Genomic DNA, 7656 nt, shown 5'->3' with positions numbered 1-7656 from the left:
AGAAAAGAAGAGTACAAGAACTAGTGTATTTTATTTCATTATTTGATGGGAGCCACTAATTTTAAATAGATCAAACAAATTGGAATAACAACCTCCTAGCTTTACATTTAGAATAATATGTTATATTAATTTAAACTATTAACTATCAAAAGGAATTAAATAATCTTGTAACAAAAGATAGTTCATGTTGCTAAGAATGACAATATATCAAGCTCTATGACAAGCAACAAGCTTGTTGGTATATTATATACATATTTCTAGTAATGCATCTTGCAAAGTCGTAAAATTACCAACTAGTACTTTTTTTTAATATCATTAATACACTGCAACTTAAACTATTTTAGTAACCACAATATGTATGCAAATTACAAAACTCATGTGAGATATTTATCTCGCCAAAGTTAAGTATCAAAAATACAATTAGACATGGTTGGATAAGAAATTTTGTTGTGGCACTTGCTATATGCCATTTGTTGCCCAGATAGACAACCCAAGAGGGGGGGGGTGAATTGGGTTTTAAAACAATTTGGATAATTTAAAAACTATGCCAAGTTATTTAATTAATTACTATGTGCTGTGAGCAATATGAAATGAGAAGAGGAAGAGACAATCAATCACAAACACAAGTTTTATAGTGGTTCGGAGCTATCCCTTGCTCCTACGTCCACTCCCCAAGTTTCTCTTGGGAATACACTATAACCCCCTTGGATTACAGCCGGTTGTTTTGCAAGCTCACAACCAAACTTGTTGTTTTACGAGCTAACAACGAACTCGGTCGGTTTTCCCAGGCTCACCGACTAGAACCAACCCCGATTGTTTTCCCGGGCTCACAATCAAACCCTTTCACACGTTGGTTTTAAAACTGGCTCACCAACTAACCTTTATCCCCTTGATTCAATCCCCCGATTGAACCAAGTAAATACACGTAGTAGAAAGAAAACAGAAAATAAGCTTCTCAAAAGCAGGTATGAAACAATATATTCAAGGATGAGTTTAGAAGCCCTCAAACGCTTTTAAGCTTAAGTAGAGGAATGGCTTCTTGACTCTGGTCTCCTCTTGGATGAGTGATCGACTTGAATGTAGGAGGAGGAAGCTTTGAATGCTGGGGAGAAGTTGGTGGCGCAGTAAATGCTGATCTCCCCTTTTTCTCGTTGAAGAGCACTTGCAAAGCTTGAAGACTTGAATGCTTGGAGTGGAATGTATGTTCTCTATTTTGCTACAGTCTTCTGTGGCTATTTAAGCCAACCCCCACGGAAACTAGCCGTTACTCCACTTTTTCTGGCCGTTCTGCACACTCTGCGCAGCCTGACAATGTGACCGTTGGTGGGTTGGAGTCGACTCGCGCGATCAGGAGTCGACTCGGCTGTAGCGGGAGTCGACTCAAGCTTTTCAGGAGTCGACTCGGCAACTGTTCCAAGTTTGAATTAAAGTTGCCGTCACGACTGGGAGTCGACTCGTCTTGGCCCGGAGTCGACTCGCCAACTTCTGGCGCTGACCTGGCAATTTTGGAGTCGGCTTTTCCTCTGTAGACCGTGGATACAAATTTGAATTTTGCCCTCTCGAGTCGACTCGACTGTCCTGGGAGTCGACTCGAATCTCAGAGCCCGAACTCCCGATTCTCTGTCTTTTGGCTCATCCAGTCTTGGAGTCGACTCGAACTTCCTTGGAGTCGACTCGGCTCTCAGTTTCCGAAAGTTGGTCTTCTGCCTTTTGACGTGAAGCTTGTCTTGGTGTCGACTCGAGCTGTCTGGGAGTCGACTCGAATCTCAGTGGCAGTAACATGGTTTTCTCTGTTGATGGTCGCACAATCTTGGAGTCGACTCGCGTAATGCGGGAGTCGACTCGAATCTCAGAGTCCATAAAACACTCTCTGACTTTTTCTTTGTGCACCGCTGGGAGTCGACTCGCGTTCCACTGGAGTCGACTCGAATCTCAGAGTCCATAAAACACTCTCTGACTTTTTCTTTGTGCACCGCTGGGAGTCGACTCGCGTTCCACTGGAGTCGACTCGAATCTCAGATCTGAAAGACTGCTCTTCTATCCTTCTGTCTGTTTTCAGTCGGAGTCGACTCATACTGATTAGGAGTCGACTCGAGCTCGTGCCAGTGACCTTGATACGCTTGGAGTCGACTCGTGAAACTCGGGAGTCGACTCGAGTCTCAGACATTGGTTCAGCAGACTTCTTAACTTATCCAAAATACTGTAAACCATGTCTAGAAACACTTGAGCAGGATTTTCACTGAAACACTCAATTGAATTCATTAGTAATCACACGATATACTCAAATGCTTTGAGCTCATCAAAATCAAACGGGGTTTTAATCAATCACTCCACAATCTCCCCCTTTTTGATGATGACAAAACTTTGAGTATACGTAAAATGAATTGCTCAATAAATAATGAAATAAAATTCATAAGTGAATTCAAATGTCTGAAAATTTAATTTATCCAAGTTTGAAAGGTGTGAAACATTTAAATTTCGGAGTTAAAGCTCCCCCTTTCATTTGGAATTATATAAGCCTCCATATTATGCAATCAATTGTTTGGCTTATATGTTATCAATGATTTATCTTGATTAAAATTCAGATTCTCCCCCTCAACATATGCATTCAACTAGTTTTAGTTTTCTGAATTTCCTTTTAATGCTTTGAAATTTTTGAACTGAATTTTTTGTTTTTAGAGGGAAAATCTGTCAATTTGTTCTTGAGTACGATTAAGCTAATCTCCGAATATCCCTTGAATAGATTCTGGAGATTACTCCATTAGGAGCCCCAAAAGAGAGATAATGAGCCTCGAGGTACCGAATCCACTTAGAACAAATTTGTGTGTGTTTTTAAGAGTTCTTTTACATATTTTAACCATATTTCTCCCCTTATTACATATTTTATACATATTTCTCCCCCTTTTTGTCATCATATCAAAAAGGAGGTAATCACACACACAATCAATGGCACAAATGGCACAATCAAACATCAAATGGCACAGTCAATTGGCACAGAAATAAAGATAAGATGTCTACTCATTGTATTGATATGAAGGTGAATACATTTGAGCATACTATAAGTAAGGCAAAAACAATACAAAAGAAGATAAAACACAACTCAAAATCATCTATGTCCTCCTCGAGGATGTAGCTCCCCCTCTCGAGGATGTAGCTCCTCCTCTCGAGGATGCGTCTCCTCCTCTGGAGGATGTGGCTCCTCCTCCCAATCTGCTCCGCTCCATGAGGAGGGCGACTGCCTCTGTGACATGGCTAAGCTGTGTGATGATAGACGAGGTGGCTCTGCTGTGCATAGTGGAGAGCTCAGTCACCGACGTCTGAAGCCCAGTCACTGAGGTCTGAAGTGCGTCCAGCTTGCCGACAATCACATTCGACAAGCGCTCGGCCCCCTCGGTAGTGGTGTGCATGTCACGGCCTATCTCCTCTCGAAACTGTCGAGTGGTGCTCTTGATCTCCCTCATGTTGCGGAACTGGGCCTGCATCAAATCCCTGATATTATATATCTCTTCCCGCACTTTAGCCGTCATGTCTGTCACGGCTGTCAAGGATGGCACCAATGCGGAGGATGGAGTGGGTGCAGGAGTGGGTGCAGGAGTGGCAGCTGGCACGGAATCTCGGAGCTCCCGGAGCAGCTCGTCCCTCAAATCTCGGACGATCTCCTGCCGCAGCTCTCGGAGCTGCTCTGGATCAATACGGACCTCCATAGATGGTGGAGCTGAGGAGGAAGGTCCGGCAGAGGTGGTAGGAGCAGGAGGAGTGGATGGAAGGTCTGGATGATGTGGAGAGTCTGGGTAATCAGAGTCTGGCTCAGGACTGGGTGATGGTCTGGTGGTCTGAGCAGTGAGAGTGGACTTCCTAACCCAGATCCCGTCTTTCTTCCGAAATTCCATCCTGTGCATGGTCCCCGTACCCAAGCGATCAGTCCATCGCAAGGCACGAGAGGGTTCCCTCTCAGGAATGGAAATTTCGTACTGCCTAAACAGGAGAGTGAATACCATCCCGTATGGGAGGGAGAGCCTAGGTCTATCTAAAGGCTCGCACATATACCTATAAATCAGCTTGGGGAAGTTGACCGGGGTGTCCTGAAGAATGTAAGACATAATAGCTAGGTCCCTCTCATTCACAAAATCAAATCTTCCTGTCTTAGGGAAGATGGACCTGGATAGAATGCTCAAGAGGATTCTCACTTCAATAGGAAGTGAGCTAGCAGATACCTCATCTAGGGGGGACTGAGGTGGCTGCCCTAAGACGATCGTAAGGGCCTCAAATCTATCCTCAGGATGTGCAGGAGCTACCCCTACCAGTGGAAGGTGGAGGATATGGGCAACGAGATCCTCCGTGACACGTAATGGGACACCTAATACCGTGCCCTCAATACCTCCATCTCCCCGATGGACGGTACTATAGAACTCTTGAACTAGGCCAGGATAGGTGGGAAGGTCCAAGGTGAGGAAGTACTCTAGACCCTGGGCTCTAAGCCTATCGCCTATGGTGAACCCTTCCCGGGAGAGGAAGTCAAAATCGACATACCTCCCGGTGGAGACGGCCTTCCCGGCCAATGGCCTAACATGAACCTCCCTAGGCGGGGAACGATCCGGAGGTGGTTGCCTCGCGGGATCATGCCGCGCCTTGGAGCGCCGCTCGGGAACGGCCGCGGGACGGGACCTCTTCCTAACGACGGCCTTACGAGGCATCTTGACCTAAACGGGAATAAAAATACCTTGAGGACGATGAAGGACGGACAGAGGAAGCTCGGGACGGACCGGAAATGACCTAGGAACGGATGGAAACTCAATGTCCGGCGAAGAATCGACGGGAAAAAGGCTTGGAGACGATCGGGGATGACCTAGGAGTCGGCTCTAGGGCTTTGTGAACAGTGGCGGCTTGAGGAAAAGTGTTTGCGAAACGACAAACCTAGGGTTAAAAAGTCGGATCCCGACTGCGAGTCGACTCCCCTGAGTCGCGAGTCGACTCGACCTCGAGTCGACTCCAGAATATGCGCGAGTCGACTCCCCTTTTGCTGCCAGCTTTGCGAGTCGACTCCCGCAAATGCGCGAGTCGACTCCCCCTTAGGAGCCGGCTCTGAAACTTACTCGAGTCGTCTCTAACCTTGGCACGCACTTAAAACTCTTGCTATAATCGCGCCAAATGAGGGAAAATCACCTAATTAAGGACTGATATGATGATCATTGAATAGAAACTCTCTTTTAACCTCATTCTCATCATTAAAATCAATTAATCTAGTGGTAACTCCCACTAGGATGGATCAATCACTCCTAATCCCCTTCTAAGCACACTAAATCTCTCTTCACTTAGGGGTTTTGTGAAAATATCTGCTAATTGATTATCAGTACACACAAAGTGGAGTGACACATCACCATTCAATACATGATCTCTTATGAAGTGATGTCTTATCTCAATGTGTTTAGTTCTTGAGTGTTGAATTGGATTTTTAGTTAGATTTATGGCACTTGTGTTATCACAATTAATGGGGATTTCATCTTGTTTAATGCCATAATCTTCTAATTGTTGTTTAATCCATAAGATTTGAGCACAACAACTCCCGGCTGCAACATATTCAGCTTCTGCAGTGGATAATGCAACCGAGTTTTGTTTCTTGCTAAACCATGAGATTAGGTTTTCTCCTAGAAATTGACAAGACCCGCTGGTACTTTTTCTATCAAGTTTACATCCAGCGAAGTCTGAATCTGTGTACCCTATTAAGTTTAGGCTAGATTCTTTAGAGTACCACAGTCCTATGTTCTTAGTTCCTATTAAGTATTTAAAGATTCTTTTAACTGCAGCTAGGTGTGATTCTTTAGGATTAGCCTGATATCTAGCACACATGCACACACTAAACATAATATCAGGTCTACTTGCAGTAAGATACAGTAAAGAACCTATCATACCTCTATAAAGTTTTTGATCGACGGATTTACCTGATTCATCTTGGTCTAACTTACATGATGAGCTCATGGGGGTGCTGATTGATTTGTTTCCCTCCATATCAAACTTCTTGAGCATCTCCTTGATATATTTTGCTTGATTGATGAAGATGCCTTCTTCAGATTGTTTGATTTGAAGCCCGAGGAAGTAGTTCAGTTCTCCCATCATGCTCATTTCAAACTCACTCTGCATCAAATCAGCAAATTCTTCGCAGAGGCGATTGTTAGTGGCACCGAAAATGATATCATCAACATAAATCTGTACTAACAACATATCCTTATTTTGTCTTTTCAGAAATAATGTTGTGTCTACATTTCCCCTAGAGAATTCATGTTCTAATAGGAATTTACTAAGTCTCTCATACCATGCTCTAGGTGCTTGTTTTAACCCATAAAGTGCTTTGTTTAGTTTATACACATGATTAGGGTATTGATGATTTTCGAAACCAGGAGGTTGTTCTACATACACCTCCTCATTAATATACCCATTTAAAAATGCACTCTTTACATCCATTTGAAATAGTTTGAAATCTTTAGAGCATGCATATGCTAATAATAGTCTAATAGCCTCAAGTCTAGCTACGGGAGCAAAGGTTTCATCAAAGTCTATACCTTCTTCTTGATTATAACCCTTTGCTACTAGTCTAGCCTTATTCCGTATAACAATTCCATTTTCATCTAGCTTATTTTTATATATCCATTTTGTACCAATAATTGGATATTCAGAAGGTCTCTCTACTAGATCCCACACTTTGTTTCTAGTAAATTGGTTTAGTTCTTCTTGCATTGCATTTATCCAATTTACATCATTTTCGGCTTCTTCTATATGTTTGGGCTCAAAGTGTGAAACAAAGGCTAGATGATTATTCATATTCCTAAGGGATGCTCTAGTCCTAACCGGTTGTGATGGATCATCTAGAATTAGTTCCTTAGGATGCCCGTGAGCATACCTCCAAGCTTTAGTTAGCCCATGATCCACTATAGGCTCTTGGTTTGATGATTCTCCTTCAATCAACTTTTGATTATCATCTCGTAATCCCATCTCATCTATCTTTTCTTCAAGTATTTCAATATCATCATCAAAATTAACCTTCTTACTAGATGAGATGTCACTAGAGTCATCAAAAACAACATGTATGGATTCTTCTATAACTAGAGTTCTTTTATTAAAGATTCTATAGGCTTTACTAGTTGTAGAATAACCTAGGAATATTCCTTCATCAGATTTAGGGTCAAATTTCCCTAGATTATCTTTCCCATTATTATGTACAAAACACCTACATCCAAAAACATGAAAATAGTTAACCTTTGGTTTTCTGTTTTTCCACAGTTCATATGGTGTTTTCTTTATGATGGATCTTAATAGAACTCTATTTAATATATGGCAAGAAGTATTAATGGCTTCTCCCCAAAAATACTTAGGGAGGTTACTTTCACATAACATCGTTCTAGCCATTTCCTCTAGTGTTCTATTTTTCCTTTCAACAACTCCATTTTGCTGTGGTGTCCTAGGTGCTGAGAAATTATGGGTTATCCCCTTTTTGCTACAAAATTCATCAAATAATTGATTTTCGAATTCGGTACCATGGTCACTTCTAATAGCTATAACTGAGGATTCTCTAGCATTTGTTACTTCCTTGTGGAACTTCTTAAACATAGAAAATGCTTGATCCTTATGCGCTAGAAACATGACCCATGTGTACCTAGAGTA

This window comes from Phoenix dactylifera, unplaced genomic scaffold (genome assembly GCF_009389715.1).
Source record: "Phoenix dactylifera cultivar Barhee BC4 unplaced genomic scaffold, palm_55x_up_171113_PBpolish2nd_filt_p 001019F, whole genome shotgun sequence".
Lineage (NCBI taxonomy): Eukaryota > Viridiplantae > Streptophyta > Magnoliopsida > Arecales > Arecaceae > Phoenix > Phoenix dactylifera.
Note: the sequence above shows the minus strand (reverse complement) of the source record.